We start from the raw sequence: 11,705 nt of genomic DNA, 5'->3' as shown, positions 1-11,705 counted from the left end.
CACTCCAGGTTGCCCATAGAAATAGAGCTACGATGATATCTCCTACAGCTAAAAAGAACAAAAAGTAAAACTATTTTTTCATGCTGTCTTTTTTTCGTCGCTCATCTTCCCATCCGTGCGATACCACATCCCACGCTCCACCCCATCCTCCCCCGCCGCCAGCCCCGCACGCCCACAGCCTCCCTACAAGGTTCGATCCGTCCTAGAGGCTTCTTTTTTCTGAAAAAACTAAAATGTCCTCCTCCATTCCGCTGGAGCGACAGAAGCCACGCCCTCTCAACTTCCGCCGCCGCCACATGCCTCAGCGACCTCCCCAGCTCCGACAGCCACCTCTGGCTCGCCGGCGATGGCCGGATCTGGGTCAGGCCTCCCCTTATGATACCGCGTGTAACCTCGCTCCGTGCCATCGCCGCATGTGCCCCCTACGCCCGTCTCCCTTCCAAACATCGGTGGCTGCTGCGAGCGGTCCGCGGTGGCAGCGCCCATCCTCCTCCTCCTCCTCAACTCACTAAAACACCACAATCACCGCCCGACACCCACCGTGCGACCCGCTAGATCCCACAGGCCGCCCTTGCCCCTCAGGCGGCCATCCCCATCCCCATCCCTGCACCACTGTCGCCCTCGCCCCTCGCGCGGCCAGCGTCCGCGTCCGCTCCCATGAAGGCTGCGCTACCAGGATCCACGACGACCGCGCCGCTGCCCTCGTCGGGATCCATCTCCCCTCCGTCCTCGCTCTGCCCTCACGCTTGTTAGGTCTGCGCTATCGCCCGCGCCATTGTCCTCGCCCGCACCGTCGCCCTCGTCAATTTAAGGCAAATTAACTCGTTCTTTTTGCATTGATTCATGCTATGACATGAGTTGAAGCTACTCTAAGAGTTAACTGAACTGGATCGACTCGAGCACGCAGAAGTCGATGATTTTTGTTTTGGGGGACTTTTTCGTGTTCTTGGCTCGATCTGAAATTTCCCGGAGATTGGGTAGAAATTGGGCGACGATTCTTTCGGGATAGCTCACAAACTACTTGGTGATTACCTGTGCAAATTTTGGGAACTATTGATGGAGTTCTTGATCAATTTTTGTTCGATTTTTGGGCCAGCTTCTCTCTGTTTCTAGAGCTCTGGCGCTCTGTTCTTCGTCGGTCTCCTGGTGCTCGTCCGTGTGAGAACCGTTGGGCCACTGGTGCAGGCAGGCAAGGCGGTGGCAGTCCATGTCATAGCTCCTGCAGCCGAGTTTGGTTCTGAGCCCCCCACGGTGTTCTTCGGTTGTGCGTCGAGCTGGTCACCGGCGACCACGGTTTTGTGTGCTTCTTCGTGCGTGTCTGTTCCAGTTCATGCTTGCTGCACGTGGGTTTGTGCAGTCCCAGATCTTGTAGGTGAAATTGCTTCTGTGTTTATGTGATTTCGTTCAACTGCAGCAACCACCATACCTTGTGTAATCAACAAAATAGTTGTACCCGTCAGTTGAAGCTGCAGATTCATGGGATGTATTCAGTATGGGTTCGATTTGATGCTTGCAACAGTGGAGTTCCTGTGCGATCGATATCTGAGAAAACTTGATGATTTAGCTTTTTCAACAATTGATTAGGCCGATATCAGTTTGAGATTGCGGTCTGCATGCCTCTATACATTCAAGTGGGCTGGATAGAAGTTGTTGCTAAAGTCAACCAGGCGCAGTTTAATATAGGATATTTTAGAATCGTCTCCATTGCTACTTGGATATTGTTGCATGTTAACCTCTTTCTGCACCATTTATTTATCACATGATTTCATATCCTTCTTGCATCAGCATAGTGTTTCTCTTTGTAGGGGTATATGAACACAGAACTTTGGGTTTTAACAGTAGCTAAAGGATAGTTTGGAGTAAACTTTTTCGTTCAGGAGATACAATGGGTGGCTGCTCATCAAGGGCGTCTGAGTCAGATAGAGCACCAGTGTATATCAATGTATGTATAACCTGCTTTGTCTTACTTTTCATTTCAAAATATTCCCTCAATCCTCAACAAGTATTTTTGGCACCCTTGCCATTAACTACAACAATAACCTGGTTTCTACCATGTCTCACAATTAACAATACTAAAGTTTAACGGCTGTATAGAAGTTTTGATGCAACCGAAGGAATTATTTTGCCTGTAATGTGAATCTCCCTGTTGTTTGTATAGTCCTTGGTAATCAGAAATACAGACTCTGTCAATAATATCACAGTTGCTTTAATATACCTTATGTGGTGGTCACTTCCATATGCGAAAAAGGAGAAAGAAAAGAACATGACTGAAACTGACTCAGGACTAGCTTTGTGTTTGCATCTAATCTTTTGTGCTGCAAAATTTACTTTCGTTTTGCATTATTCAGCATCAATAAAATCCCGAGGAGCATGAACTCTTGTCTTCAACCTTTGATGGATCATCTCCAACTTCTGCTATAGTTGCAATTGACACAGATCTTGATACATCCTCTCTTAACACTTACCGAGCAGCACTTGCACCTTTGCCTTATGATGTTTGCACATTAGCTTTCTGTTGTTCGATATATTGAAAATGTTAGCAACTGCTCTTTTGGTGCTTCTACATTAGCTTTTTGTTGTGAGAAATGTTTATGAAAAAAATGACATACTTCTATTTGATTCATCGCTTCCTCATTTAGTTATTTACATACAACACTACTTTTTTGCAGTATGATGTCACATTTGGGATCGGAAGAGTATTGTTATATTTTCATACTGTTGAGAGAAATGAAATTGACCTTTCAGTAAAATAGATTTAAGATTTCCATCCTTATACATTAAACTGTTGCCATGCTGGGCTATACTCTTGAGAGCACAGGAGAGTTGTTTTAGATGATATGAACATAGTTTCAGGATATGGCATAGGAAATGCATATGCTGATGTCTTTATAGAATCTTTTTCGTAGTGGTTTCGTAATGATATTTTTGGCATTGCTTGATGGTCTGGCTTATTTAAGTGCAAGGCTATGAATGTCAAGTATTGCCTCTACAATAGCTGGTTCCTTGGCTGGAACCATACATGAAACTTTCAAGTACATAATTGTTGATGGCTTTATGTTTTATGCAGGCCTGCGACGTAAATTTTTTGGCGGTTACAAGGTACCATGGGCTTAGGTATGTGGCCTCCATCAAAATAACAGTGTCGACGTGTAACTAATGTATTGATGTTCTTCTTCCTTCGTTATAGTAGTTTCCTATCCGCTTATATCCTGTCTTATTTATGCACAATAATCAATCTAATGTGACTGTTTTATTCTCAGTTACCCAACAGTCAAGTATCACCATGCGCTAGATTATAGGTAGTGGTTTCAAAGAATTCTCACTTAAGACGTGTACAGAAAGTGTTAGTTTTCTTTTTTCGAAATCTAAGTGCTAATAGTTGTGCCACAGCTCACAGGTGTCGTCACGAACAAGTTGATTTTTGGCTTGGGCTGGTTTGCTAAACCTAGTTCTACGTGAAGCTGAAAGGTGTAAAATTTCTCCTCAGGATTTGTGTTTAGCTGGTAGTGCAGCAGTGTGTGGTAATTTTATTTGATTTCTTCACTTCAGGATTTGTACACAATTTCTATTGTGGTATTTCTTCGTCTGTTTACTGGAACAGTTGTAGTAGTTTGTTAGCACGACCATATAACTTTTAAAGTTTTGCCGGAGCAAACGTTTTGTTTAATATTCCTCACTTATGTTATCTCTGCATGGGTTTCACTAATGCCATTTACAAATTTGATTAGGTCCTACTTTGGTGACATTTCTTCAAAAAGAAATGCAGAAGCATATCCAAATTTCCTATTCCATTTGTACTGACTATTTCGTTGGAAAATATCGATGTGATCAAAATGAAATGCTGCCACTAATTGTCAATACTCCTGGCTGGGTAAAAGGTATCTCTTAGTCATGCGAGAGCTGATTTGCTTGGTCTTACCACGTACTTGATTCAGTAATGTTTTCTTTTTTGCATTTTTATTTAATGCAGGTGCTGGTTTTGATATGCTCATAGAGATGCTAAGGTATATCTCACTACCGGACACCTTGAGTTTGCCGAGTGCCCGAAACACTCGGCAAACTACATAAAACACTCAGCAAATTGTTCGTCGAGTGTAACACTCGGCGAATAGCACTCGCCATAAACAGTACCGACAAAGCCAACTTTGCCGAGTGCCATTTATCGGGCACTCGGCAAACATTTTGCCGTGTGCAGTTTGGCTCTCGGCGAAAGTAAACGGTCGTAACGCCGGACTCGCCGTTAACAGTGACTTCGCCGAGTGTCAAACGGCAAGGCACTCGGCAACTATTTTTTTAAAAATATTTTTTGGTTTTTAGAATTCCTTTTCGCCGAGTGCTGCGCTCGGCAAATGATAAACATATGCCGAGTGTGTAACTTTCAGACACTCAGGCAAACATTTTTCAAACAGTATTTAGTTTTTTTAAAAATCCTATTCGCCGAGTGCTGCACTCAGCAAATGATAAACATATGCTGAGTGTGGCACTTTAAGACACTCGGCAAACATTTTTCAAACAGTATTTAGTTTTTTTTAAAAATAGCTTTTCGCCGAGTTTCTTGGTGATAACACTCGGCAAATTGGGTTTGCTTTGCCGAGTGTCTTGGTCATAACACTCGGCAAAGCCTCAGAAATCTGATTTTTTTTTTGTTTTTGCATTACATTTCACAGCACACACACACACATATATATATATATATATACACAGCACATATATCACATATATATATATCATCTCCACACACCACATATCACATATGTCACAATAATCCACAATGGTACACAAATGTCATACCACAATACCAACATAAGGTTCGAGTTTAAAGTATCCACCACAAGTGCATTATAAGCATAAGTGCAACACAAGGAATAAGTTCAACACATGAAAAGAAGCAAATCACCAATGAGACCACGGCGACTGCTACGGTGGGTCTTAAGGTACATCGTTTGATGCCGCCGATTGAACCTGCACAAAGAATAGATAAGATTAATTCTCTGGAGAAGCTAATCGATTGGTTAAACTTCCATTGATCTGTCAGAAGAAACTTTTAGTCTCCTTAGAGACGTCTGTCATGCCTGACACACTAATTAAGGCCTGGTTATTTCGCAGAACAATACTCTACGTACGTTCAGTGACTGCACGCCTGCGACCCATGTCGCCGTTCGTACGTCCTCGCCTCACCCAGGCAGCCAGGCTCGCTCCCAGCCGGCCAGCCCCAGGCACCAGCACACGTATGGCAGATAATAAACTTGCGTCGCCTGTTGAGCAATAACATAGACATCTTCCCCTAGATAGATGGAATCCTGACGAATTTCGACCAGCCCAAGATTAGGGGTCCGTCTCGTTACTGCAGGATCAAACCAATGACATTTGAATATGACAGGCTTAAGGGGTTTGGAACCACGAAATTTGACTTCGTAGATTTCTTCGATTCTCCCATAATAATCGGCCCCATCAGTGCCGGGCGTAAGAACTCCGGTATTTGTGGTTCTTCGATTGGGCCGACTTTTTTCATGTGCTGTCGTGTGAAAGCGATATCCATTCATGTCATAAGCGGCAAATGACCTGACCCTATACAGAAAGCCACTGGACACCTGTACTAACTCGGGATCCATAGACTCATCGGTTTGGCCCTGCAAGCTCAAGCAGGATATATCGTTAAACTAAGTACGAGCAACTTGTAATGTCAAACTAAGTACGAGCAAAGTTGGACAATACCTTCTGTGCGAACCAAGAAATGAAATCGGGCATTCCATTTCCCGCACCCTGTTTAAGAAGGGTATCACATTCCTGCGGGGTAGGTTCCCTTGATAGATGCCAGTAGTGATCAAGAAATTCCCTGTAACAAAGAGAAACAAGAGAGTTGGATACCGAATAGTGACAGCATATTTAACAAGTTCGTTGTGAACTTACTGCATGTACGGTTCCACTTCGGGAAGGTTGATCAACACATAGTGCATGATAGTGCGCCACTCTTCATGTCTCAATGTCTTGGGTTTCCAATCACTTGCACTTCCAAGCTGCCCTCGGAAAAGGCTGAGGTTCGATTCATTTTCGCCCGCATTGTAGCGAGGGGGTGGATTATGCACGCTGGGAAGGTTGTCACTATAGTAACTTGTTGTGAAGTTTGACACCTCCTTCAGAATATATGCCTCTGCAACGGAAGCCTCAATTTTGCATTTATTCTTACATTTACTTCGAACAACCTTTAGACATCTCTCGATTGGATAGCACCAACGGCCCTGCACGGGCCCCCTCATTTGTGCCTCATACGGGAGGTGCAAGATCAAATGTTGCATCGGAACAAAGAAGCCGGGTGGAAATATCTTCTCCAACTTATAGAGAAGCACCGGCGCCATTCTTTCCAAGTCCTCAACCACTTTTCGAAACAACTCCTTGGCACAAAGCTGGCGGAAGAAATAGCTCAACTCTTCCAACACTAGCCAGACATGCTCAGGGACATAGCCACGAACCATCGCCGGAAGAAGCCGCTCAATCCATATGTGGAAGTCATGGCTCTTCATCCCTTTGACTCGCAGAGTAGATACGTTCACTCCCCTCCTCAGATTCGCTGCATACCCATCAGGGAACATCAACGTTTGCATCCATTCAAGAACTTGCCTCCTTTGGGGCCTGGTCAAGACGAAATCGGCCTTAGGCTTGCTCCATGTCTTGCCGCCTCTAGGAGGCTTCATTTCTTGCTTTGGTCTATCGCATAACGTTGCTAGGTCCACTCTAGCCTTAACGTTGTCCTTTGACTTTTCAGTGTCCATGAGTGTTCCCCAAAGTGCCTCGGCCACATTCTTTTTAGTGTGCATCACATCAATGTTATGTGGAAGAAGGATGTCATCATAATAGGGGAGTCTCTCCAAGCCTGACTTATGAGTCCACATATGTTGACGACCATATCCCACAAAACCATCGCCTTGTGGGTTGACGACGAGAGCATCTATCTGAGCACGAACCTCGGCACCCGTCATGATCTGCGGTGCAGGGTCTGTCACTACCACACCTTTCGTAAAGTTCTTGATGTCTCGTCTGAATGCATGCTCAACAGGGAGGAACTGTCGATGCTTGTCGAACAAAGAATACTTGCCACCCTTCTTCAACCAAATAAACTCCACAGCTGTCTTGCATAATGGGCATGGGAACCTCTCATGAACACACCAGGCGCATAATATCCCATACGCCAAGAAGTCGTGCAGGGAGTAGTGGTACCAGACATGCATTCTGAAGTTCCTCTTCGTAGCTCGGTCATATGTCAACACCCCTTCCTCCTAAGCATGGACCAGCTCATCAATCAGAGGCTCCATGAACACACCCATCTTACTCCCTGGGTGCCCAGGAATTATCAATGACAAGAATATATTCTGTCGTCGAAACACGACACCGAGGGGGAGATTGAGGGGGATAACGAAGATTGGCCAGCAAGTGTATGGGGCAGCCATCAGTCCATAAGGATTGAACCCATCTGTTGCTAGCGCAACACGTACATTACAAGCCTCAAGAGCTTTCTCACGATGAATCCCATCAAAGTGGGTCCATGCTTCACCATCGGATAGATGTACCATCTTCTCAGGACTGTATCGAGTGCCATTTTTGTGCCACGTCATCTGTTTCGCGGTTTCCTCGGTCATGTATAGCCGTTGGATCCTCAGTAAGAATGGAAGGTACCGTAGGATCTTCACGGGGATCTCAAGCTGCCTCTTCTAACCATCACCAGACTCTACCTCCAGGTACCTAGAGGATTGACACTTTGGACAGTACTTTGCTTTCTCGTGTCCTTTCCTAAATAGGACGCACCCCTTCGGACAAGCATGTATCTGCTCATATGGCATCTTGAGTGCACGAAGGAGTTTCTACGACTCGTACATGCTCTTTGGCATAATGTGAGCTTCTGGAAGCAAGCTGCCAATAACTGCCAACGTAGCATCGTAACAATCTCGACTCATGCTAAACTGAGCCTTTAAGGCCATTACCCGTCCAATGGCATCCAGTTGAGAAACCTTTGTATGGCCGTGAAGGGGTTTCTGTGCCGAAGACAACATGTCATAATACGCCTTTGCGGTTGCCTCTGGCTCCTCCTCCCCACCTTCTTCACCTACGTGTGCTTCGTGAAAGTCATTTAGCCAGTCACCTACCCCGGCATCAGCATCGAAATCTTCGACGTGTGCTCTCACGACCTCCTCTCTCATCCGATCAGCTTCACCGTGGTAGATCCACCGAGTATAATCTGCCGTGAATCCATTCTTGCAAAGATGAGTAGACATGACATCCTTTCGTTGCCGACGCCTGTTTGCACATCTACTGCACGGACACCAAATGGGTGACGCTCCTGGAACTAGGGCAAATGCTCTATCTATGAAAGCCTCTGTCTTCTCAATCCATTCATCAGTCAAAGCACGCTGACTTGGGCGGCCCGTGTACATCCACTCACGGTCATCCATCCTCTGACATATATATATATATATATATATATATATATATATATATATATATATATATATATATATATATATATATATATATATATATATATACCAGCGAGACATTAAGAATCAATTGCATGTACATGATGTTCCTACCATCTAATAGGTCAGGATAGGTCCTAATCCCACCCGAGGATGTGTAGCTGGGGTTAGTCTCCATGGTCTACTCCGATCCGAGACAGAATTTCGGCAGCACCTCCCCGTTGTTCTCCAAATACACGTCCCGGTAGGGAGATTGTGTATCCGGAGAACAACAGGGAGATGCTGCCGAAACTCTGCCTCGGAACGGAGTAGACCACGGAGACTAACCCCATCTACGCATTCTAGGGCTGTCCAAAAAACGTGGACAATTCGAAACAGATACAGTTATCGATATGCAAAGAGCTGCATATTTCTAACCGTATCTCTTTCGAACGAGAGACGCCTAACCGGGTTACGTGCTCTACAAACATGCATGATACAGAAAAGAGGGGTGTTTTATGCCTCACCTCGCTGTCCCGCAAACAGGAGAAGCCTCAACCGCTACAAGGTCCACGGAACACCAACAAACAGCTAGAAGCTTCAGTCCTCCCTAAAAGAATAAGTCTGTTCAAATTTAAAATATCTTATATTTAACCGAATTTATAAGAAATAGTATCAACATGTATGAATTTAACCACCGACAGCAAGCTAGACTTTGCCTTTGACCTAAGTCACTATAAGCCAAAAACTCCTATCCAGTCAGCATGTTCATCCAATCATGGACCACCACATCACTTGTCAGCTTCCAATTGAGCCCAGTCAGCAGCCGGACATGGCAATCTTGTAATATATATACCTTCTATCAGTCAAACTAAAAATTGTTTGATCTAGCACTATTCTAGAGTTACCTTCTATCAGCTAGTTAGTGTCATACAAAGTAGACTGCGTCCTCGTTCATCATCATTAGGTTACTGAAATCGTATACAAGACTAATAAATCCTCATGATGCGATTGGCTACTTTAGCAGCGATAGATCGTCATTGTTACGGCGCATTATTGACTAGCTTGAAACGGTAGAAAAACATACGTACTCTCTACTATACGTTTCCGTTTTCAAACATGATCGCAGCACCAGCAAATTAAATCTTCAATCTCTTACTTTATAATGCACTTAGCTTAGGCTATATCTATATATATATCCTGCACAGCCAGCAACGTTTGTACATGGCTCATTATTGATGGGCAGTTCACGTCTCATGGAGGTGCACTTTCTTGGTTTCAACAGAAACATACTACCTGACTAGGTCACATGTACTGTTCAGACCCAAAAAAGAAACACCAGGGGATGATTGCACTACCATATGTAGACCTCTCTCTATATATGCTCCCTTACACGTACTTCTACTTAGTAATGTAGTTTATATATAATATGCTGCGGAAATAAATAAATAAATAAAATATTACTGCAGAAGAATTTCAACGGCCTCAGTGTATACCAGTGCAGTGGGCCAGGTGGTGGTGTTGAGGCTTGCAGCGACCGGCGGCTCAAATCTGAACCTTTTGTTGTTGCTGCTGGTCGGAAGAAGGGAGGACCTGCTGTAGCCTGCACAACAAGGAAATGCGTGAGTAGAGCAATTGGTCAAAGTAGTAGCTAGAATATAATTAATATACTGGCATCCTCACTCACTCACTCCTCACTAGTTAGTTTGGTTGTCAAGTTGTTTAATTTCCTAATAACACATAGTTTTTAATTAAAACACATTCATACTTGTTATTGATTTCAGCTATCAATTATAGAAGTCATTTTGTTCAAGATGGACCTAAAAGTCATACATGGATGTGGTTTAAAAAAGCAAACAGGCATAGTTAATGTTGAACGATCAAAATACCTTATTTTTTTGAACATTTGATACTTTGTATTTCGACTGGGAGCGAGGGAGTATTTATTTTTGTCTTTATTTACCAATAATCATCCTTCAAAAGTTGGCCAACCATAAGACTTGCACCCATGATCACGCATACACAATGAAAGACATGCTCAAAAGAGGAATATCTAGTCCATTCCTCCCTTTTGGGTTTCAAAACGATATTTACAAATCAACTGTAGATTAAACTTTAAGCAATCAGACTTCAAAAGGCAAATCTGACTCAAAAAAGGATATCAAGGACAGTAGGAACATAATCAGACTAATAATCACAAATCATGACAACCTGCTAACACCAATTCAAGCATTCATCAACCATCAACTCTAATTTATAAACTATCTCCATCCTCAAATGAATAGCTATTTTTGAAATCACTCTGATGGTGTCTAAGCAGGACAATATGAGAAGCAGTGAGAATACAATGGGGCTTACCGGAGAATGGGGGAAGCGGTGGGATCCTGCGGTGGGCTCCTGCGGCGACGGCGAAGTCTTCGCCGATTCTCTCCACAACCCTAGGGCGGTTTCATGGGCGTGCTCGCGCTCGCGCTCGGTTTCGCGGCGGGGACAGGGGCGTGGGCCAGCCGGTGGCTGTGGCAGACCGGCCGGGCGGGGGGGGAGGTCGACGGCCGGGCGGGCGGGCGGGGTGGGGAGGGAGCCGCGGAGTGGGGAGGGAGGGGGGCCCGTGGGGGGGGGGGGGAGCTCGACGGCGGCGGGCGTGGGGAGCACGATGGAGTGGGGATGGAGGAGGGCGCGTGGGGGGGAGCTCGACGGCGGCGCGAGGGGAGGGAGGTCGACGGCGGCACGAGTGGGGAGGGAGTGGAGTGGGGAGGAATGGAGAAATGGCCAGAGCCGGCCCGCGGCCTATCTATTTTGCGGCCTATTTGCCGAGTGTCGGCCCGATACGACACTCGGCAACGTTTTTAAAAAAAATTTCCATCAGTTTGCCGAATGTCGGCCGATGGCGCACTCGGTAACCTACTTAAAAATCCCTGTTCTCCCTTAAAAAATTCCATCAGTTTGCCGAGTGCCACCTATGCAGCACTCGGCAAACTTATTTCTATATTTCATGCTACCCTTTTTCTTTCCTCTACTTAATTACTTTCCTCTATTTCATGTTTCACTAATTTCATGAAATGAACTTGCATTACACTTTGTTAGGTGCACTCACAAATGTATATTTCAAGCTTGTACAAAAATTGGACTATTGTTTCCTGTGTTTGTATATCACGCATATAAAATTCAATAATTGCGACGAAAGAATTAAAATTACGAAATGGCTCCGAAAAATTGCCAAAAATTCACAAGAAGCGATCTTTGTTCTCTATTATATAT

General features: G+C 44.7%; 1 long non-coding RNA gene across 2 annotated transcripts; it reads left to right on the top strand.

Annotated features, from left to right (window-relative positions):
• The first annotated feature begins 200 nt into the window (after positions 1–200).
• LOC136538660 (uncharacterized) lies at positions 201–10,950 on the top strand. Of its 2 annotated transcripts, XR_010779416.1 has the most exons (5): positions 201–3,299; positions 3,391–3,468; positions 3,729–3,878; positions 3,971–4,004; positions 9,917–10,950. It is a non-coding gene; the product is annotated as an uncharacterized lncRNA (long non-coding RNA). The 2 variants fall into 2 exon arrangements; XR_010779415.1 differs by having other exon boundaries at positions 201–3,468.
• The last annotated feature ends 755 nt before the right edge of the window (positions 10,951–11,705 follow it).

Source organism: Miscanthus floridulus, chromosome 1 (assembly GCF_019320115.1).
Source record: "Miscanthus floridulus cultivar M001 chromosome 1, ASM1932011v1, whole genome shotgun sequence".
In the NCBI taxonomy this organism is placed as follows: domain Eukaryota; kingdom Viridiplantae; phylum Streptophyta; class Magnoliopsida; order Poales; family Poaceae; genus Miscanthus; species Miscanthus floridulus.
Note: the sequence above shows the minus strand (reverse complement) of the source record. Positions and strands in the feature narration are given on the sequence as shown.